This window comes from Pan paniscus, chromosome Y, assembly GCF_029289425.2.
Source record: "Pan paniscus chromosome Y, NHGRI_mPanPan1-v2.0_pri, whole genome shotgun sequence".
Classification (NCBI taxonomy): domain Eukaryota; kingdom Metazoa; phylum Chordata; class Mammalia; order Primates; family Hominidae; genus Pan; species Pan paniscus.
Genome location: NC_073273.2, coordinates 27,269,235 through 27,292,476, shown reverse-complemented (window position 1 = coordinate 27,292,476; position 23,242 = coordinate 27,269,235). Strand labels below are relative to the sequence as shown.

Genomic DNA, 23,242 nt, shown 5'->3' with positions numbered 1-23,242 from the left:
ACAACATTTACTTCGGAAACAAAGTGATGACTAAGGAGTATTGCATTGGCATCCTCCATGAGGAGTAGAGGGGGTAGTACCTCGGAAGCTGGGCCTGGCGTGAGCCTTCCTGACTCGTCTCCCTCCAGGATACAGGGCGACTGGCTCCACTGCAGTCCAGTGGTTCCAGGGTCATGCAAGTGAAAGCCCGAGTTTCCCGCAGGTCACTGCCTGAGCTTCTTCAGCTGGTTGTCTGACTGTGACGGCCCAGGTTACGGCACGATTGCTGAGGTGGGGCAGCTATGGGGCATCATCGCAAAGGACCTTCTTCGACATTCCTTGGCATCGGAGGAATTGGCTTTGAACCAGAACCTGACCTGTCACGGCCAATTTGCCCAGTCCACCAGATCATCAGCCAGGGCCTGTGGCTCTATATTCTGCAGCACTACCCAAGGGAGTTAGGCCCTCAGAGAGGGAACAGAGAAGAGGCTAGGGAAGCAGCCCAGGGCTGGGGGTTGAGAGGCCTGTGGGTCCTGGAGGTAGGACACACATAGAGAAGCCAAGGCTCAGGGAGGAGACTGCAGTAAGGAAACTCAGGCCATCATGGGCTGGTGGAGAAATGCCCATCAGGGAACTGTGGTACCCACATTTCACGATGGGGGAACCGTAATCTGCTTAATAGGCATAAGCAGCTAAGGTCAATGGGTGGGAAGCCACGATCAAGGGATAGCTGCCTCATCAACCCTTGCTAGCTACTTCCCTGTCCTGAGGCTTGCTTCTACCTGGGGTTCAGTTTGGGCTCAACCAGGGATCTCTCACCCTCCACACAGATGCCCACCTGAGGCCTGTCTAGGTCTGCGTCCTCCCAGAATGACTCTCCCAGGCCTGCTAAGTACCGTTTGGATGACACCACGCTCCACTGACATGCTTGCTTCCCTCCGCCATCCTCATTCACCCACCAACTCCCCACCCCAAAAAAGGCAGGCCACCGCACAGGGAATCTGGAGGACCACACAGGGCTCACAGGGGAGGAAATGTGAAGAGACGGCAAAACAGAACAGGACATTCTGTGTGTTTCCAGAAGGCAATCTGCCTGGATATTAAGGCCCACCTCAGTATTGGTGAGGACACCCAGTGTCTCTTGGCCCTGAGCATGTGCACACAAACACGCACATTGTCTAAACGGCATTGACATCACTACTACCTGAGGCATCCTCAGATTCTATACAACCCCTGTAAAAATATCAATGACACAATCTTCTTAGAAAAACAATCTGGGAATCCCAAATTTGCTATGAAATGGCAGAAGATCCTGAAAACCCAGAGCAATCCAGTAAAAAGCACAAAGCTGGAGCCACCACACTACCTAACTTCATGATATACTACTACAAAACTTTTTGTACCAAAATACAATAGCACTGGCAGAAAAGCAGAGACTAGAGCTCAGGAAAAACAACAGGAGCCCAGAACTAAGTCACTGCATTTGCATCTCACCGCCTTTACCCAAAGAAGCAAGAACGCCCAATGCAAAATCAAGTATCTTCTATAAGCTAGGTTGGGGAAATGTGAATAGCCACACAAAGGATTTTACAAGTGGATTATTTATCACCAAACTCCAGTGTCAGATCTGAAACGATAAAAATAGCAGAAGAGATCACAAGGAAGAAGCTCCATGGCGTCCGTGTGTGCAATGATGGTCTCAAAGTGACTGCCAGAACACAGTAAACACCATCAAAAACAGAGAATGGAATCATAGCAAACTAAAGTGCTTCACCACACCATAGAAAACTCAACATACAGAAGGGACATCCTACAGGATGGGAGCAATGATTGAATAGTCACAGTACAGAAGGAACTCCCAACAACTCAATAGCATGAAAACAAATGGGCGAAGGCTGCGAAGACTCATTTGTGAAACTGAGACATACAGTTGCCCAGAAGACACACTAAAAGGTCCTCAGTATCCCCAATCCATCACGAAAATGCAAATCAAAAACACAATGAGATTTCTTCTCACTTCAGTCAGAATGCATATTATCCGAAAGTCAAACAAAAAAGAAAGAAAAGAAAACCCTAATCTCTGGTGAGGATGCAGAGAAAACGAATTCCCTGCTCACTTTTGGGGAGAATGTAAATTAGTGCTGGCATTAAAGAAGCTTTATGGCTCTTATTTAAGTATAAACAGTCTTCAGAAATCTACAAGTAGAACCACCCACTATATGATCCAGCAAATCAGAATACCCGGGCACGCCCACTAGTACACAGATCAGTATGTTGAAGTGGTGCGTGCACCCATGCAATTATTGCTGCACTCATTACGTTTTTGCTGTAGCCAAAATACGGAAGCAATCTGAGTGTCCCTCCATTGATAAATGGATTAAAAAATGCAGCAAAAACACGTATGCGCAATGGAAATATGTTGAATATGGGAATCTGTTGAATGTGTGCATGCCATTCTGTTAAGTGACATAAGCCAGGTATCAGAAAGGAAAATAGCACGTGATCTCATTCTTATATGAAATCAAAAAAGCGGACTTCAGAGAAGTAAGACTCCAAAGACTGCGGTGAAGAGGGTGCACTGACGAGATGCTGGATGAAGAACTCATACTTCTAGTTATAAAGGAGGAATAGGTTAAAAATATTTTCTTCAGCATGCTCACTATAACTAGTGGTAACATATTCTTTCTCTAAAAATATTTGAATACAGTGCATGCCATGTTTGTTCACCACAAAAATGACAACTATGTGAGGACACACATATGTTGATTGGCTGGATGTATCCAATGCAGAATGTATATGACCTGTTGAACATCACGCCTTAAGTGGTAAATATGTATCATTTCATATGACATTTTTTAATTAAACCTACAATTTTTAAAATGCCTTAACAAAATAAATGCAAATAAAATATTGTATTATAAAGCAGTGCTTTTCTTTTCTAGCAAAGTCTTTTTCATGACACAGGAAAGAATGCAAGCCTTTTGGTAACTTGAGAAATAAATACATTTGTGTACATGTATATATATAATATATACATGTATATACGTATATAAATGTGCATATATACGTATATACATGTATATACGTATATAAATGTGCATATATACGTATATACATGTATATACGTATATATGTGCGTATATATGTATTTTTATATATGTGTATATATATATGAAAATCCCTATGAATGCTGATGATGAGTTGAAAGATAGAAATTCCAGGCACAGAGACTATAGTCCATGAATTGAAACCTTCAGTGCATGTTTCAAAACAAGACGTGAGGAGGAGGAAGAAAAAAGTAAAAAACACAAAGCCATGGCAGGTCCATGGGTTACACCTGTCATCCCAGCACTTTGGTAAGCTGAGGTGGGAGGATTGCCTGCACTCAGGAGTTCCAGATGAGCCTGGGGCAACATGGACCCACATTCAAAAAGTAAGTATTTAGTTAATTGATACATAGCTTGGAGGGGTGGCATGCATCTGTACTGCCAGGTGTGTGAGAGTCTGAGTTGAGAGGATCACATGGGTGTGTGGTGCCTGGGCTGCAGTGGGCTGAGATCGTGGGGCTGCTGTCCAACCTAGAAGACAGAGTAAGACCCATTCTCGGAAAACAAACAAAAAACAGTCACATTAGGTAAATTAAAACTATGTAGTGTGAGGAGAATCAAAATAAACGAAACATCATCAGAGCCTATGCGATCTGATGAAGGAAACCAGCTTTCACATAATAACAGCCCCAGCTGGGGAGAACAATGAGAAAGGGCAGAGAGAACACTGTAAATAATAACACGCCAAATTCCCCAAATGAGTTAAAAGACATAAAAGTACAAAGAGTGCTTCTTTTCAATTCAATGCCCTTGAATTCAGAATTAGAAAGTAAACCCAGATAGAGAATAGAAAGACAGACGATACAGATGGAGAGCGTGTGTTGGGGAAGTAAGGGAAGGATGAAAGGAGGGGTGTAAAGGAAGGAAAGGAAAAAAGGAAGGGAGAGAGACTGATAGATATTCAAAGACACAGATACAAAGTCTACAATGGTTGTAGAGATAGGCATGTGCAAATTGCCGCAGGGAGTGTGGAAAAATATCGGAACCACGGAGACCTAGGTGGAGTCAGAGAAAATATACAAACTCGCACAGAGAAATAAACATACACAACCACAAACACACACGTGGTAGTTTAAACATGAAAAGACACCAAGTCCCTGTCGGTACAAATCACAGATGTGCTTCCGAGTTACTGAGGCACAATGCAAATTTGTCAGTGCCCTTAGCATCTGTGGCCCACGTGCACGGATATTCAGTGGAAGAAGTGTTACACAGCCTTTATAATTCAGCACGATCTGTGATAATACCAGAAGAAGGGATCTCATGTGAAATCACTAGACTGAATTGCACGTAGGATTCAAGGAAGAAGCCCAGTCTGCTGCATTCACTCGGTGGGGTGGCAATATGGCTGAGCCACCAACCCATGGCACGCCCATCCATTGTAGACAGTTCCTGGTTTGCTGCCTGCCTTGGAAAAAGCTCCTCCCCTACCACCACTTTAAAACAGGCTAGCTCCAAAACTAGTCCTGGCATCCATTTACGGTCATTTTCTTATCTATTTACCTCCTAGAAAAATCATTGCAAGACCCTTTCCTCAACATTTTCCTATGCATTAAATTTGGGGAAACGCATTTTAAGACGACCTCGTTATAGGCAAGTCCCCAGACGTTTCCTAATCTGAGTTGCGCAGAGTGCACACACCAATCTGTTGCCCCATTGCCACTATACGGATACCGTACTGGACCACAGTGTCTTTGACATGCACACAGTAGGATAGAGGGCAGCTTGAGGGGGCCAAAGAGTTCCGACTGTTTTCAGAATAATTTGCTTAGAAAACGTGTTTCTCCTGTGTTTGTGGGTCAGGGGGACGGTAGTCAGGGAGGACAAGACTCCCGCTCCACAGCTTCAGCTGTCTGCATAGGAGCAGGGACAAAACCGGGCGATAGATTTTCAAAGCTCAACTGCTTTGATACCGAGCAGAAGGGGTAGAAAGCATACTGAAGGCCCCACAACAGATTCAGGAACTTTGACTGTCAAACCCTCTTCCCTGAAACAACATAGCTCTTCTCACAGAAGCTGTGCTGACCAGAGTCTATACGGGACAGGAATGTTAGCACTCTATTAGCGTGTGGTCAACATGGATGCTCATGTTGGAACTCTTTCATCTGGGAACAGGAAAGAAAGTTCTGCCTCCGACACTGAAATCCTCCTGCCCCATCCTTGACAGAGGCAACCCCTTGTCTTGTGCATAGACACAGGTGTTCCTGGGAAGCAGCCTCCCACTCGCGAATGAAAGCTGTATGTTTTGTCCTCCTGTGTGAGGCTTGCAACACATACTCTACAACTATATTCGCTTTACATTCTAAACCTTAGGCAAAGTATGCTGAAGAGGCCACAGAAAATTAAAGGGCCCTGGGCTCCAGAAACAATCTGCAGTGCCAATCACGAGGGAGAATATAGAGACTCACTAGACTTTGCAAGAGCACAAAATGCAATCGTAGTGTTGTTAGCTACATACGTTATGGGCTCCTCACCTAACATAGAATCTTGGAGAAAAGCTTAACCCAACTAAAGATGTAAACATCAACAAGAGTGTCCATATCCAGGGTCATCAAGTGACAAGAGAGTCCCTGGATGGATTCTCCAACAATCTTACATTCCACTAATCCACGCCCTTTCCCCTCACTTCTGTAAGTTTGTCTTTTCCCGTAGTCATCTATGCCAAAAGTGTATCCTGAATGCCTTCCCACATGCCTCTGTCACCTTTCCCACAGTCCCTCCATACACCTTACATGCCCATTTCTTCTCACGTTGATGTTTCAGAAGTCCTGAGAGGCTGATTGTCCCAGAAAAGGATTATGCATTCACCTTTAAAAGAACATGTGGATTCAACACGAAAGCCAACTTTAAGATTTCCATCATCCTGTGCTTATCTATTGTGTATGATGATACTCAAAATGAAGGATTTTGGAGGTCCCAGCAAACTGGGACCTGGAAACCCAGTAACCCCATTCCTTGAACTATCTCTGCTTCCATAGGATGAAGTCAGCCTCCAACTAAGCTGTCTTTTGCTTTTACCTCCCCCACTCTGTCCTGTAGGAAGAATCCCAACACATCCCACACCCATTCACTCTACAACTTTAGAGGCCCAGCTCCAACGCAGACTGGTAATTTCCATGAAGAGAATAAAGCACGTGGATGGATCAATTCATTAGCACACCCGAATAAAGTGGATAAACATACACACACACACAAACACAAAGACACACTCACACACACACACAGACACAGAGTCACACATCCTTGAGAATGTTTATTTTTCATTCCATACAATCCAAATTTACCCCCTCTTCCTGATTTCTGGTGACTCGATCTCTTTTTCCTTTAGTTCCTGTGCATAAGACCATGCTGAGTACTGCCGTCCTGCATACTGTTGTAACTTTTTAGGAGTTCTGCTGTATTAGGTAAAATCTGATGCTCCATCATATTCAACTCAACAACTGGGAGTCCCCTAGAGAAACACAAACTCACGTTAAAACGCATTTTCTCTGAGCCATACTTGGAAATGTTTCAACTGTGGGGCCCGCTGAGAAAAGGATATCCCTTCCCCATTTGTGATCCCTTAAACTTCCTCCTACCACGTGTTACAAACTGTTCTGCGCAATCCCTGCCCCATTCCCAGTATTGTCTGTGAGGGGAGTCAGCTAACAAGATGCACTGTACCCTAAAAGCACACAGAAGTCTGATGGGGCAACAGCTTAAGGAAATCCATCAATCTAAACAGTCCTTTGTGGTTTGGGGCAAGGATGATCAGGACGCACATTCAGGGAGCCCAATCTTATGGGGTTGGTAGGATGACTGCCGGAGGGGTTCACAGCCATGGAATCAAGTGCCACAGACTGAACTGAATGATTTTCAGCTTTACTCCTCATTGATTCTGGAAATGGACGATTCTTCACTGGGCTTAAGACTCCACAGCTATCACCTGCTTTGCGTGAAGTCTCTAATGTGCCTTTTCAGCCCAATGCCATGAACGTCCTGGATTCTGTCACTCTCTGTCTTCCTCTCAAGGAATTTCTACATGTACCAAAGGAGCCTCAATTTCTACATTTCTGAAATGAGCACCCAGGCTCCCTGAATAGGCAGGTGCATCAACCCCCTTATACTAGGCATCAAACAGCTCCAGTCCCAACTAACGGCTCACCTGACGTCTCTGTTCCCTCTTCAGGTGGCTTCATCCTCTTGTAGTATTGCAGGGGATTGCGCCACAGGTCCTTACATAGGATCTGTCAGGGGACTCAATCGGGAAAGGCCTCATCAGGGCTCAGAAAGGTGACCCAAGCAGCTGGGAACACACGGGGTCATTTCTCATGTTTCCCAGTGAGGACTCACCTCAGCAATCTTGTTAGATCCTGCGAAGTTGTGGTCAGAGAACCAGTTGAAGAAGTTAAGGCTGCTGCTGTGGTGTCTGCGGCGATAGGCCTCCACTTCATAATACGGATACCACTCAATTGGAGTGGAATGAGAAGCCCTGTATTCTACAGAGACAGGAGTTTTTGTGGGAAGGGGGCTGGATCACGTCGGCAATGATCCACCCGCCATCTTCCTTCCACTACCCATCCTGGGAGCCACCTGTCACCTGTGATGTTCACCAGATATTCCTTGGTAATCACTTCATTCTGGAAGTAGGGGTTACTCCGAAAGAACAACATGATCTTGCAGAGATGAACAGGATGCTTCTCTTCTTCCACCTGTCAGGACAAGGTGGAGAAAGCTTAAATACGTTTTCGGGTGAGGTGCTCACTCTTGCTTACAGGAATGAATTATTTCCCTTACCCTCCCCCGCTAAACCCTCTCGCCTCAGTCTTCCTGGCCTCACCTCCAGGCTGACCATGTAGCTCAGCATGTCTTCATCTTCGTCAGTGATCAGGGCTGACATCTGGGGGTGGTTTGCAATCTGATTTAGGTCAAAGAGACTTTATACACGATGGAAGGGAAAGCGACGAGCAACAGGGAAGAAGGCCTAAGAGCACCCAGAGGCTGGGGTAGGGGATTTCTCAGATCTGCTTCCATGTATGATCTCCTTTCACCTCCCCCTCCCCGTAAACTAAGGCCTCCTGTGTTCACAGAGGGTGTATGATTCTGAGGCTGACTGCACTGACATGGGGAGGCGCGATTTGCAGAGACTTGCTGGTGTCTGAGGAGTGGCAGAATCTGCTTAGAGCCGAAGACGCCCAGTCCCAGATCGGACTAGCGAGGGGCAGCAATCACACTCCCTTAAAAATAGCTTGCTTCACCGAAAAACCTCTTCTGGTCTGAACTCGCTTCTGCTCTTCAAAAAGATGCCCCAAACGTCTGCTGCTCGGCATCACCAAGGGTTTCTCTGCCGCTTGCAGGACAATAGTACCCACGCCTGCTGTGGCTTTCCGCAGCCACATTTGTCCGTGGCAACTCCCCTTTGTTCCCCAAAGAGTCACATCGACGCCGAGCTGCCCATCGGTCACTTACACTTCCCCGAGAGCACCTCTCCACTAGAAAGGCCGAAGAAACACTGAGAAGGATACAACATTGGCCCAGAAGCCAGGGACGCTCTGGATGACGGCGCCTCTGCGGTCTAGGTGGGGCTTGCGCCTCCGCTCCATCTTTTCCCGCTGCCGAGAAAAGGCCTTCCTGGCTTGGGCATTAACCGGCTCCAGCTCCACCTGAACGGCCAGCAGCTCCTCCAGTGCAGACTCTGGGGTCATGGGCCCAGGGCCAGGCTGTGCCCGCTGGGCCTCCTCCTGCCGCTCCACGAGGCCCTCCTCCTCCGCCACCACCTCCACCTCCGCCATTATGTCATCCAACAGCAGCACCGCCTCCTCCCCCAAAGCCGCCTGCTCACTCTCCATCCCGGCCGCCCCCTCCTGTACAGCCTCCATCCTGAAGGCGGTGCCCTCCTCGGCACTCGCACGCACCAAGGCCTGTGCTGCCCGACCCACGCCACAGGAACCCTGCCGCAGCCTCTATGGCACCCGGTAGCTCAGCGAGCCCTCAGGGCGCATGCGCCGGGCTTCCAGGCGCCCCCTAAGGGACTGCGCGCAAAGGGCCGAGGGGCCGCACCCAGGCCGACTTCCTCCCGTCGTGGCCAATCAATGGGAGGGCGGTGGGCGTCTCCCTGGGTGGCACAGCCACTGGCGGGCCTGCATCTCCAGCCCCCCACCCCCCGCCTTCCCTGCCCAAGCCTCCTCCGAGAAGCCCTTGGAGCTTGTGCCGGGTAGCTAGGCATCCAGGCACACGCGGGCTGCGTGGCCTTTGGAATTGTGGGCATGGCAGCCCTGTGCCCTGACATCCTCAGGGTGGCAAGCCATGAACATCTCTATGTGTCACGAACACAGGAAACGTCTCTCTTCGTTAGGCAGGCCAGGTAGATGGTACGGAAGTAATACTGCAGATCCAGAGAAAACTCTCTGGTTCCTGGGGCTAGGGCGGCAGGGGTGTCCTGGGGGAAGTGATCGGGGCGGGCACGTGGGAGGAAAGTCGCCTGCCTTATAAAAGATTAATTGTGAGGAGAAAGTTATGCTTCCCATTACTACAAATACACAAGTATGATTTCATCCAAAGCTGAAAGCAGTCAATATAATTTGTTTTTAATGTTTTATTTAAAATCCTTAATTTCAACAGGATTACTCAAGAAAAATAACGTTATTCGTATTAAATAATGTTGATGTATTCCCTTTAATTGTTGATTATTTCAAATGTACGTAAAATAGTAAATGGCACTGTACAATGTAGTTTCATGAAGCATTCTTTATAGTTTTCATAAAATTGACAGTCTCCATGGAATATTTTAAGACTGAGGAAGTTCCATATATCATTTTATTGTACTTTCACTTTATTACTTCTTGCATGTCATAACTGATGGATATAAAACTATGTATATTTACAAACATGAAAAACATGGATTTTTGTTTACGTTTTCTAGTGAGACAAAGTTTCACTAGATAGTTTCCTAAATAGTTATATCTATTTAGGAAAATTTTTACAAACCCAAAGTTCTAATCTGTCTTTTCTTTGAAGTTTCATATTTCAGTCTAGGTATGTAATGGAATTGGCTGGGATCATTCTTTGATTTCACTGTTATTTGTGAGTTTCTGATATGCTTTTAGGAATGTATAGAGTTTCAAGCTTGCTTTCTTCTTCTTCATCTACCTTTGGACCTGTATATGCGATGTCTGCAGTAATGTGCAGTGCTATCTGACATACGGCTGCTGAAAGATACAAGCATATATACAATTCTTTGTTTCAGTGAATCTTTAGGAACAGACAAGTAACCTGAGACATAATTATGGTATGAATGTAAGCAAGCAGTTTATCATAGAGGTACAATAAGGGTGAAAATAAATGTAAAAATACATGCCTCATCCAAAACATGAGGTAGTCCAAATGAAAAATGTAAGTTGGCGTAAAGAACACTTTAAAAGTTCTGATTCTTTCTGGTGAGAGCAAGGAGCTCAGAAACCATGAGAAAGTCCTTCAAAGCTGCATGTTGGATTTGCAGGTCAGGATGGAAAGCCTGGGTCTGGGGGAGGGTGCTACGGTCCTGGTCTGGTTGAGGTCCTTCTGGGGCTCAGGTGTGTCTCAGCGGGAAAGCTGGGAAGGGGAAACGCATGCTTCACCCCGGCTAGAATGCCACCTCAGCCCACCTAGATGAAATTGCCCCTTCACAGCCCTGTTTCTCCTTCTTGGACAGGCAGGTGGAGGAACTCGGCCACCCTGAATACAAGTGGTAGGAAGAAGTTTGCCTTTCATCACAACATTTACTTCGGAAACAAAGTGATGACTAAGGAGTATTGCATTGGCATCCTCCATGAGGAGTAGAGGGGGTAGTACCTCGGAAGCTGGGCCTGGCGTGAGCCTTCCTGACTCGTCTCCCTCCAGGATACAGGGCGACTGGCTCCACTGCAGTCCAGTGGTTCCAGGGTCATGCAAGTGAAAGCCCGAGTTTCCCGCAGGTCACTGCCTGAGCTTCTTCAGCTGGTTGTCTGACTGTGACGGCCCAGGTTACGGCACGATTGCTGAGGTGGGGCAGCTATGGGGCATCATCGCAAAGGACCTTCTTCGACATTCCTTGGCATCGGAGGAATTGGCTTTGAACCAGAACCTGACCTGTCACGGCCAATTTGCCCAGTCCACCAGATCATCAGCCAGGGCCTGTGGCTCTATATTCTGCAGCACTACCCAAGGGAGTTAGGCCCTCAGAGAGGGAACAGAGAAGAGGCTAGGGAAGCAGCCCAGGGCTGGGGGTTGAGAGGCCTGTGGGTCCTGGAGGTAGGACACACATAGAGAAGCCAAGGCTCAGGGAGGAGACTGCAGTAAGGAAACTCAGGCCATCATGGGCTGGTGGAGAAATGCCCATCAGGGAACTGTGGTACCCACATTTCACGATGGGGGAACCGTAATCTGCTTAATAGGCATAAGCAGCTAAGGTCAATGGGTGGGAAGCCACGATCAAGGGATAGCTGCCTCATCATCCCTTGCTAGCTACTTCCCTGTCCTGAGGCTTGCTTCTACCTGGGGTTCAGTTTGGGCTCAACCAGGGATCTCTCACCCTCCACACAGATGCCCACCTGAGGCCTGTCTAGGTCTGCGTCCTCCCAGAATGACTCTCCCAGGCCTGCTAAGTACCGTTTGGATGACACCACGCTCCACTGACATGCTTGCTTCCCTCCGCCATCCTCATTCACCCACCAACTCCCCACCCCAAAAAAGGCAGGCCACCGCACAGGGAATCTGGAGGACCACACAGGGCTCACAGGGGAGGAAATGTGAAGAGACGGCAAAACAGAACAGGACATTCTGTGTGTTTCCAGAAGGCAATCTGCCTGGATATTAAGGCCCACCTCAGTATTGGTGAGGACACCCAGTGTCTCTTGGCCCTGAGCATGTGCACACAAACACGCACATTGTCTAAACGGCATTGACATCACTACTACCTGAGGCATCCTCAGATTCTATACAACCCCTGTAAAAATATCAATGACACAATCTTCTTAGAAAAACAATCTGGGAATCCCAAATTTGCTATGAAATGGCAGAAGATCCTGAAAACCCAGAGCAATCCAGTAAAAAGCACAAAGCTGGAGCCACCACACTACCTAACTTCATGATATACTACTACAAAACTTTTTGTACCAAAATACAATAGCACTGGCAGAAAAGCAGAGACTAGAGCTCAGGAAAAACAACAGGAGCCCAGAACTAAGTCACTGCATTTGCATCTCACCGCCTTTACCCAAAGAAGCAAGAACGCCCAATGCAAAATCAAGTATCTTCTATAAGCTAGGTTGGGGAAATGTGAATAGCCACACAAAGGATTTTACAAGTGGATTATTTATCACCAAACTCCAGTGTCAGATCTGAAACGATAAAAATAGCAGAAGAGATCACAAGGAAGAAGCTCCATGGCGTCCGTGTGTGCAATGATGGTCTCAAAGTGACTGCCAGAACACAGTAAACACCATCAAAAACAGAGAATGGAATCATAGCAAACTAAAGTGCTTCACCACACCATAGAAAACTCAACATACAGAAGGGACATCCTACAGGATGGGAGCAATGATTGAATAGTCACAGTACAGAAGGAACTCCCAACAACTCAATAGCATGAAAACAAATGGGCGAAGGCTGCGAAGACTCATTTGTGAAACTGAGACATACAGTTGCCCAGAAGACACACTAAAAGGTCCTCAGTATCCCCAATCCATCACGAAAATGCAAATCAAAAACACAATGAGATTTCTTCTCACTTCAGTCAGAATGCATATTATCCGAAAGTCAAACAAAAAAGAAAGAAAAGAAAACCCTAATCTCTGGTGAGGATGCAGAGAAAACGAATCCCCTGCTCACTTTTGGGGAGAATGTAAATTAGTGCTGGCATTAAAGAAGCTTTATGGCTCTTATTTAAGTATAAACAGTCTTCAGAAATCTACAAGTAGAACCACCCACTATATGATCCAGCAAATCAGAATACCCGGGCACGCCCACTAGTACACAGATCAGTATGTTGAAGTGGTGCGTGCACCCATGCAATTATTGCTGCACTCATTACATTTTTGCTGTAGCCAAAATACGGAAGCAATCTGAGTGTCCCTCCATTGATAAATGGATTAAAAAATGCAGCAAAAACACGTATGCGCAATGGAAATATGTTGAATATGGGAATCTGTTGAATGTGTGCATGCCATTCTGTTAAGTGACATAAGCCAGGTATCAGAAAGGAAAATAGCACGTGATCTCATTCTTATATGAAATCAAAAAAGCGGACTTCAGAGAAGTAAGACTCCAAAGACTGCGGTGAAGAGGGTGCACTGACGAGATGCTGGATGAAGAACTCATACTTCTAGTTATAAAGGAGGAATAGGTTAAAAATATTTTCTTCAGCATGCTCACTATAACTAGTGGTAACATATTCTTTCTCTAAAAATATTTGAATACAGTGCATGCCATGTTTGTTCACCACAAAAATGACAACTATGTGAGGACACACATATGTTGATTGGCTGGATGTATCCAATGCAGAATGTATATGACCTGTTGAACATCACGCCTTAAGTGGTAAATATGTATCATTTCATATGACATTTTTTAATTAAACCTACAATTTTTAAAATGCCTTAACAAAATAAATGCAAATAAAATATTGTATTATAAAGCAGTGCTTTTCTTTTCTAGCAAAGTCTTTTTCATGACACAGGAAAGAATGCAAGCCTTTTGGTAACTTGAGAAATAAATACATTTGTGTACATGTATATATATAATATATACATGTATATACGTATATAAATGTGCATATATACGTATATACATGTATATACGTATATATGTGCGTATATATGTATTTTTATATATGTGTATATATATATGAAAATCCCTATGAATGCTGATGATGAGTTGAAAGATAGAAATTCCAGGCACAGAGACTATAGTCCATGAATTGAAACCTTCAGTGCATGTTTCAAAACAAGACGTGAGGAGGAGGAAGAAAAAAGTAAAAAACACAAAGCCATGGCAGGTCCATGGGTTACACCTGTCATCCCAGCACTTTGGTAAGCTGAGGTGGGAGGATTGCCTGCACTCAGGAGTTCCAGATGAGCCTGGGGCAACATGGACCCACATTCAAAAAGTAAGTATTTAGTTAATTGATACATAGCTTGGAGGGGTGGCATGCATCTGTACTGCCAGGTGTGTGAGAGTCTGAGTTGAGAGGATCACATGGGTGTGTGGTGCCTGGGCTGCAGTGGGCTGAGATCGTGGGGCTGCTGTCCAACCTAGAAGACAGAGTAAGACCCATTCTCGGAAAACAAACAAAAAACAGTCACATTAGGTAAATTAAAACTATGTAGTGTGAGGAGAATCAAAATAAACGAAACATCATCAGAGCCTATGCGATCTGATGAAGGAAACCAGCTTTCACATAATAACAGCCCCAGCTGGGGAGAACAATGAGAAAGGGCAGAGAGAACACTGTAAATAATAACACGCCAAATTCCCCAAATGAGTTAAAAGACATAAAAGTACAAAGAGTGCTTCTTTTCAATTCAATGCCCTTGAATTCAGAATTAGAAAGTAAACCCAGATAGAGAATAGAAAGACAGACGATACAGATGGAGAGCGTGTGTTGGGGAAGTAAGGGAAGGATGAAAGGAGGGGTGTAGAGGAAGGAAAGGAAAAAAGGAAGGGAGAGAGACTGATAGATGTTCAAAGACACAGATACAAAGTCTACAATGGTTGTAGAGATAGGCATGTGCAAATTGCCGCAGGGAGTGTGGAAAAATATCGGAACCACGGAGACCTAGGTGGAGTCAGAGAAAATATACAAACTCGCACAGAGAAATAAACATACACAACCACAAACACACACGTGGTAGTTTAAACATGAAAAGACACCAAGTCCCTGTCGGTACAAATCACAGATGTGCTTCCGAGTTACTGAGGCACAATGCAAATTTGTCAGTGCCCTTAGCATCTGTGGCCCACGTGCACGGATATTCAGTGGAAGAAGTGTTACACAGCCTTTATAATTCAGCACGATCTGTGATAATACCAGAAGAAGGGATCTCATGTGAAATCACTAGACTGAATTGCACGTAGGATTCAAGGAAGAAGCCCAGTCTGCTGCATTCACTCGGTGGGGTGGCAATATGGCTGAGCCACCAACCCATGGCACGCCCATCCATTGTAGACAGTTCCTGGTTTGCTGCCTGCCTTGGAAAAAGCTCCTCCCCTACCACCACTTTAAAACAGGCTAGCTCCAAAACTAGTCCTGGCATCCATTTACGGTCATTTTCTTATCTATTTACCTCCTAGAAAAATCATTGCAAGACCCTTTCCTCAACATTTTCCTATGCATTAAATTTGGGGAAACGCATTTTAAGACGACCTCGTTATAGGCAAGTCCCCAGACGTTTCCTAATCTGAGTTGCGCAGAGTGCACACACCAATCTGTTGCCCCATTGCCACTATACGGATACCGTACTGGACCACAGTGTCTTTGACATGCACACAGTAGGATAGAGGGCAGCTTGAGGGGGCCAAAGAGTTCCGACTGTTTTCAGAATAATTTGCTTAGAAAACGTGTTTCTCCTGTGTTTGTGGGTCAGGGGGACGGTAGTCAGGGAGGACAAGACTCCCGCTCCACAGCTTCAGCTGTCTGCATAGGAGCAGGGACAAAACCGGGCGATAGATTTTCAAAGCTCAACTGCTTTGATACCGAGCAGAAGGGGTAGAATGCATACTGAAGGCCCCACAACAGATTCAGGAACTTTGACTGTCAAACCCTCTTCCCTGAAACAACATAGCTCTTCTCACAGAAGCTGTGCTGACCAGAGTCTATACGGGACAGGAATGTTAGCACTCTATTAGCGTGTGGTCAACATGGATGCTCATGTTGGAACTCTTTCATCTGGGAACAGGAAAGAAAGTTCTGCCTCCGACACTGAAATCCTCCTGCCCCATCCTTGACAGAGGCAACCCCTTGTCTTGTGCATAGACACAGGTGTTCCTGGGAAGCAGCCTCCCACTCGCGAATGAAAGCTGTATGTTTTGTCCTCCTGTGTGAGGCTTGCAACACATACTCTACAACTATATTCGCTTTACATTCTAAACCTTAGGCAAAGTATGCTGAAGAGGCCACAGAAAATTAAAGGGCTCTGGGCTCCAGAAACAATCTGCAGTGCCAATCACGAGGGAGAATATAGAGACTCACTAGACTTTGCAAGAGCACAAAATGCAATCGTAGTGTTGTTAGCTACATACGTTATGGGCTCCTCACCTAACATAGAATCTTGGAGAAAAGCTTAACCCAACTAAAGATGTAAACATCCACAAGAGTGTCCATATCCAGGGTCATCAAGTGACAAGAGAGTCCCTGGATGGATTCTCCAACAATCTTATATTCCACTAATCCACGCCCTTTCCCCTCACTTCTGTAAGTTTGTCTTTTCCCGTAGCATCTATGCCAAAAGTGTATCCTGAATGCCTTCCCACATGCCTCTGTCACCTTTCCCACAGTCCCTCCATACACCTTACATGCCCATTTCTTCTCACGTTGATGTTTCAGAAGTCCTGAGAGGCTGATTGTCCCAGAAAAGGATTATGCATTCACCTTTAAAAGAACATGTGGATTCAACACGAAAGCCAACTTTAAGATTTCCATCATCCTGTGCTTATCTATTGTGTATGATGATACTCAAAATGAAGGATTTTGGAGGTCCCAGCAAACTGGGACCTGGAAACCCAGTAACCCCATTCCTTGAACTATCTCTGCTTCCATAGGATGAAGTCAGCCTCCAACTAAGCTGTCTTTTGCTTTTACCTCCCCCACTCTGTCCTGTAGGAAGAATCCCAACACATCCCACACCCATTCACTCTACAACTTTAGAGGCCCAGCTCCAACGCAGACTGGTAATTTCCATGAAGAGAATAAAGCACGTGGATGGATCAATTCATTAGCACACCCGAATAAAGTGGATAAACATACACACACACACAAACACAAAGACACACTCACACACACACACAGACACAGAGTCACACATCCTTGAGAATGTTTATTTTTCATTCCATACAATCCAAATTTACCCCCTCTTCCTGATTTCTGGTGACTCGATCTCTTTTTCCTTTAGTTCCTGTGCATAAGACCATGCTGAGTACTGCCGTCCTGCATACTGTTGTAACTTTTTAGGAGTTCTGCTGTATTAGGTAAAATCTGATGCTCCATCATATTCAACTCAACAACTGGGAGTCCCCTAGAGAAACACAAACTCACGTTAAAACGCATTTTCTCTGAGCCATACTTGGAAATGTTTCAACTGTGGGGCCCGCTGAGAAAAGGATATCCCTTCCCCATTTGTGATCCCTTAAACTTCCTCCTACCACGTGTTACAAACTGTTCTGCGCAATCCCTGCCCCATTCCCAGTATTGTCTGTGAGGGGAGTCAGCTAACAAGATGCACTGTACCCTAAAAGCACACAGAAGTCTGATGGGGCAACAGCTTAAGGAAATCCATCAATCTAAACAGTCCTTTGTGGTTTGGGGCAAGGATGATCAGGACGCACATTCAGGGAGCCCAATCTTATGGGGTTGGTAGGATGACTGCCGGAGGGGTTCACAGCCATGGAATCAAGTGCCACAGACTGAACTGAATGATTTTCAGCTTTACTCCTCATTGATTCTGGAAATGGACGATTCTTCACTGGGCTTAAGACTCCACAGCTATCACCTGCTTTGCGTGAAGTCTCTAATGTGCCTTTTCAGCCCAATGCCATGAACGTCCTGGATTCTGTCACTCTCTGTCTTCCTCTCAAGGAATTTCTACATGTACCAAAGGAGCCTCAATTTCTACATTTCTGAAATGAGCACCCAGGCTCCCTGAATAGGCAGGTGCATCAACCCCCTTATACTAGGCATCAAACAGCTCCAGTCCCAACTAATGGCTCACCTGACGTCTCTGTTCCCTCTTCAGGTGGCTTCATCCTCTTGTAGTATTGCAGGGGATTGCGCCACAGGTCCTTACATAGGATCTGTCAGGGGACTCAATCGGGAAAGGCCTCATCAGGGCTCAGAAAGGTGACCCAAGCAGCTGGGAACACACGGGGTCATTTCTCATGTTTCCCAGTGAGGACTCACCTCAGCAATCTTGTTAGATCCTGCGAAGTTGTGGTCAGAGAACCAGTTGAAGAAGTTAAGGCTGCTGCTGTGGTGTCTGCGGCGATAGGCCTCCACTTCATAATACGGATACCACTCAATTGGAGTGGAATGAGAAGCCCTGTATTCTACAGAGACAGGAGTTTTTGTGGGAAGGGGTCTGGATCACGTCGGCAATGATCCACCCGCCATCTTCCTTCCACTACCCATCCTGGGAGCCACCTGTCACCTGTGATGTTCACCAGATATTCCTTGGTAATCACTTCATTCTGGAAGTAGGGGTTACTCCGAAAGAACAACATGATCTTGCAGAGATGAACAGGATGCTTCTCTTCTTCCACCTGTCAGGACAAGGTGGAGAAAGCTTAAATACGTTTTCGGGTGAGGTGCTCACTCTTGCTTACAGGAATGAATTATTTCCCTTACCCTCCCCCGCTAAACCCTCTCGCCTCAGTCTTCCTGGCCTCACCTCCAGGCTGACCATGTAGCTCAGCATGTCTTCATCTTCGTCAGTGATCAGGGCTGACATCTGGGGGTGGTTTGCAATCTGATTTAGGTCAAAGAGACTTTATACACGATGGAAGGGAAAGCGACGAGCAACAGGGAAGAAGGCCTAAGAGCACCCAGAGGCTGGGGTAGGGGATTTCTCAGATCTGCTTCCATGTATGATCTCCTTTCACCTCCCCCTCCCCGTAAACTAAGGCCTCCTGTGTTCACAGAGGGTTTATGATTCTGAGGCTGACTGCACTGACATGGGGAGGCGCGATTTGCAGAGACTTGCTGGTGTCTGAGGAGTGGCAGAATCTGCTTAGAGCCGAAGACGCCCAGTCCCAGATCAGACTAGCGAGGGGCAGCAATCACACTCCCTTAAAAATAGCTTGCTTCACCGAAAAACCTCTTCTGGTCTGAACTCGCTTCTGCTCTTCAAAAAGATGCCCCAAACGTCTGCTGCTCGGCATCACCAAGGGTTTCTCTGCCGCTTGCAGGACAATAGTACCCACGCCTGCTGTGGCTTTCCGCAGCCACATTTGTCCGTGGCAACTCCCCTTTGTTCCCCAAAGAGTCACATCGACGCCGAGCTGCCCATCGGTCACTTACACTTCCCCGAGAGCACCTCTCCACTAGAAAGGCCGAAGAAACACTGAGAAGGATACAACATTGGCCCAGAAGCCAGGGACGCTCTGGATGACGGCGCCTCTGCGGTCTAGGTGGGGCTTGCGCCTCCGCTCCATCTTTTCCCGCTGCCGAGAAAAGGCCTTCCTGGCTTGGGCATTAACCGGCTCCAGCTCCACCTGAACGGCCAGCAGCTCCTCCAGTGCAGACTCTGGGGTCATGGGCCCAGGGCCAGGCTGTGCCCGCTGGGCCTCCTCCTGCCGCTCCACGAGGCCCTCCTCCTCCGCCACCACCTCCACCTCCGCCATTATGTCATCCAACAGCAGCACCGCCTCCTCCCCCAAAGCCGCCTGCTCACTCTCCACCCCGGCCGCCCCCTCCTGTACAGCCTCCATCCTGAAGGCGGTGCCCTCCTCGGCACTCGCACGCACCAAGGCCTGTGCTGCCCGACCCACGCCACAGGAACCATGCCGCAGCCTCTATGGCACCCGGTAGCTCAGCGAGCCCTCAGGGCGCATGCGCCGGGCTTCCAGGCGCCCCCTAAGGGACTGCGCGCGAAGGGCCGAGGGGCCGCACCCAGGCCGACTTCCTCCCGTCGTGGCCAATCAATGGGAGGGCGGTGGGCATCTCCCTGGGCGGCACAGCCACTGGCGGGCCTGCATCTCCAGCCCCCCACCCCCCGCCTTCCCTGCCCAAGCCTCCTCCGAGAAGCCCTTGGAGCTTGTGCCGGGTAGCTAGGCATCCAGGCACACGCGGGCTGCGTGGCCTTTGGAATTGTGGGCATGGCAGCCCTGTGCCCTGACATCCTCAGGGTGGCAAGCCATGAACATCTCTATGTGTCACGAACACAGGAAACGTCTCTCTTCGTTAGGCAGGCCAGGTAGATGGTACGGAAGTAATACTGCAGATCCAGAGAAAACTCTCTGGTTCCTGGGGCTAGGGCGGCAGGGGTGTCCTGGGGGAAGTGATCGGGGCGGGCACGTGGGAGGAAAGTCGCCTGCCTTATAAAAGATTAATTGTGAGGAGAAAGTTATGCTTCCCATTACTACAAATACACAAGTATGATTTCATCCAAAGCTGAAAGCAGTCAATATAATTTGTTTTTAATGTTTTATTTAAAATCCTTAATTTCAACAGGATTACTCAAGAAAAATAACGTTATTCGTATTAAATAATGTTGATGTATTCCCTTTAATTGTTGATTATTTCAAATGTACGTAAAATAGTAAATGGCACTGTACAATGTAGTTTCATGAAGCATTCTTTATAGTTTTCATAAAATTGACAGTCTCCATGGAATATTTTAAGACTGAGGAAGTTCCATATATCATTTTATTGTACTTTCACTTTATTACTTCTTGCATGTCATAACTGATGGATATAAAACTATGTATATTTACAAACATGAAAAACATGGATTTTTGTTTACGTTTTCTAGTGAGACAAAGTTACCAATACTTATATCTATTTAGGAAAATTTTTACAAACCCAAAGTTCTAATCTGTCTTTTCTTTGAAGTTTCATATTTCAGTCTAGGTATGTAATGGAATTGGCTGGGATCATTCTTTGATTTCACTGTTATTTGTGAGTTTCTGATATGCTTTTAGGAATGTATAGAGTTTCAAGCTTGCTTTCTTCTTCTTCATCTACCTTTGGACCTGTATATGCGATGTCTGCAGTAATGTGCAGTGCTATCTGACATACGGCTGCTGAAAGATACAAGCATATATACAATTCTTTGTTTCAGTGAATCTTTAGGAACAGACAAGTAACCTGAGACATAATTATGGTATGAATGTAAGCAAGCAGTTTATCATAGAGGTACAATAAGGGTGAAAATAAATGTAAAAATACATGCCTCATCCAAAACATGAGGTAGTCCAAATGAAAAATGTAAGTTGGCGTAAAGAACACTTTAAAAGTTCTGATTCTTTCTGGTGAGAGCAAGGAGCTCAGAAACCATGAGAAAGTCCTTCAAAGCTGCATGTTGGATTTGCAGGTCAGGATGGAAAGCCTGGGTCTGGGGGAGGGTGCTACGGTCCTGGTCTGGTTGAGGTCCTTCTGGGGCTCAGGTGTGTCTCAGCGGGAAAGCTGGGAAGGGGAAACGCATGCTTCACCCCGGCTAGAATGCCACCTCAGCCCACCTAGATGAAATTGCCCCTTCACAGCCCTGTTTCTCCTTCTTGGACAGGCAGGTGGAGGAACTCGGCCACCCTGAATACAAGTGGTAGGAAGAAGTTTGCCTTTCATCACAACATTTACTTCGGAAACAAAGTGATGACTAAGGAGTATTGCATTGGCATCCTCCATGAGGAGTAGAGGGGGTAGTACCTCGGAAGCTGGGCCTGGCGTGAGCCTTCCTGACTCGTCTCCCTCCAGGATACAGGGCGACTGGCTCCACTGCAGTCCAGTGGTTCCAGGGTCATGCAAGTGAAAGCCCGAGTTTCCCGCAGGTCACTGCCTGAGCTTCTTCAGCTGGTTGTCTGACTGTGACGGCCCAGGTTACGGCACGATTGCTGAGGTGGGGCAGCTATGGGGCATCATCGCAAAGGACCTTCTTCGACATTCCTTGGCATCGGAGGAATTGGCTTTGAACCAGAACCTGACCTGTCACGGCCAATTTGCCCAGTCCACCAGATCATCAGCCAGGGCCTGTGGCTCTATATTCTGCAGCACTACCCAAGGGAGTTAGGCCCTCAGAGAGGGAACAGAGAAGAGGCTAGGGAAGCAGCCCAGGGCTGGGGGTTGAGAGGCCTGTGGGTCCTGGAGGTAGGACACACATAGAGAAGCCAAGGCTCAGGGAGGAGACTGCAGTAAGGAAACTCAGGCCATCATGGGCTGGTGGAGAAATGCCCATCAGGGAACTGTGGTACCCACATTTCACGATGGGGGAACCGTAATCTGCTTAATAGGCATAAGCAGCTAAGGTCAATGGGTGGGAAGCCACGATCAAGGGATAGCTGCCTCATCATCCCTTGCTAGCTACTTCCCTGTCCTGAGGCTTGCTTCTACCTGGGGTTCAGTTTGGGCTCAACCAGGGATCTCTCACCCTCCACACAGATGCCCACCTGAGGCCTGTCTAGGTCTGCGTCCTCCCAGAATGACTCTCCCAGGCCTGCTAAGTACCGTTTGGATGACACCACGCTCCACTGACATGCTTGCTTCCCTCCGCCATCCTCATTCACCCACCAACTCCCCACCCCAAAAAAGGCAGGCCACCGCACAGGGAATCTGGAGGACCACACAGGGCTCACAGGGGAGGAAATGTGAAGAGATGGCAAAACAGAACAGGACATTCTGTGTGTTTCCAGAAGGCAATCTGCCTGGATATTAAGGCCCACCTCAGTATTGGTGAGGACACCCAGTGTCTCTTGGCCCTGAGCATGTGCACACAAACACGCACATTGTCTAAACGGCATTGACATCACTACTACCTGAGGCATCCTCAGATTCTATACAACCCCTGTAAAAATATCAATAACACAATCTTCTTAGAAAAACAATCTGGGAATCCCAAATTTGCTATGAAATGGCAGAAGATCCTGAAAACCCAGAGCAATCCAGTAAAAAGCACAAAGCTGGAGCCACCACACTACCTAACTTCATGATATACTACTACAAAACTTTTTGTACCAAAATACAATAGCACTGGCAGAAAAGCAGAGACTAGAGCTCAGGAAAAACAACAGGAGCCCAGAACTAAGTCACTGCATTTGCATCTCACCGCCTTTACCCAAAGAAGCAAGAACGCCCAATGCAAAATCAAGTATCTTCTATAAGCTAGGTTGGGGAAATGTGAATAGCCACACAAAGGATTTTACAAGTGGATTATTTATCACCAAACTCCAGTGTCAGATCTGAAACGATAAAAATAGCAGAAGAGATCACAAGGAAGAAGCTCCATGGCGTCCGTGTGTGC

At 46.8% G+C, this 23,242-nt stretch overlaps 2 pseudogenes; both read right to left on the bottom strand.

Annotated features, from left to right (window-relative positions):
* Window positions 1-6,514: 6,514 nt before the first annotated feature.
* LOC129395610 (testis-specific Y-encoded protein 3-like) lies at window positions 6,515-9,067 on the bottom strand (annotated as a pseudogene).
* Window positions 9,068-17,288: 8,221 nt separating this feature from the next.
* LOC129395564 (testis-specific Y-encoded protein 3-like) lies at window positions 17,289-19,841 on the bottom strand (annotated as a pseudogene).
* Between the last annotated feature and the right edge of the window lie 3,401 nt (window positions 19,842-23,242).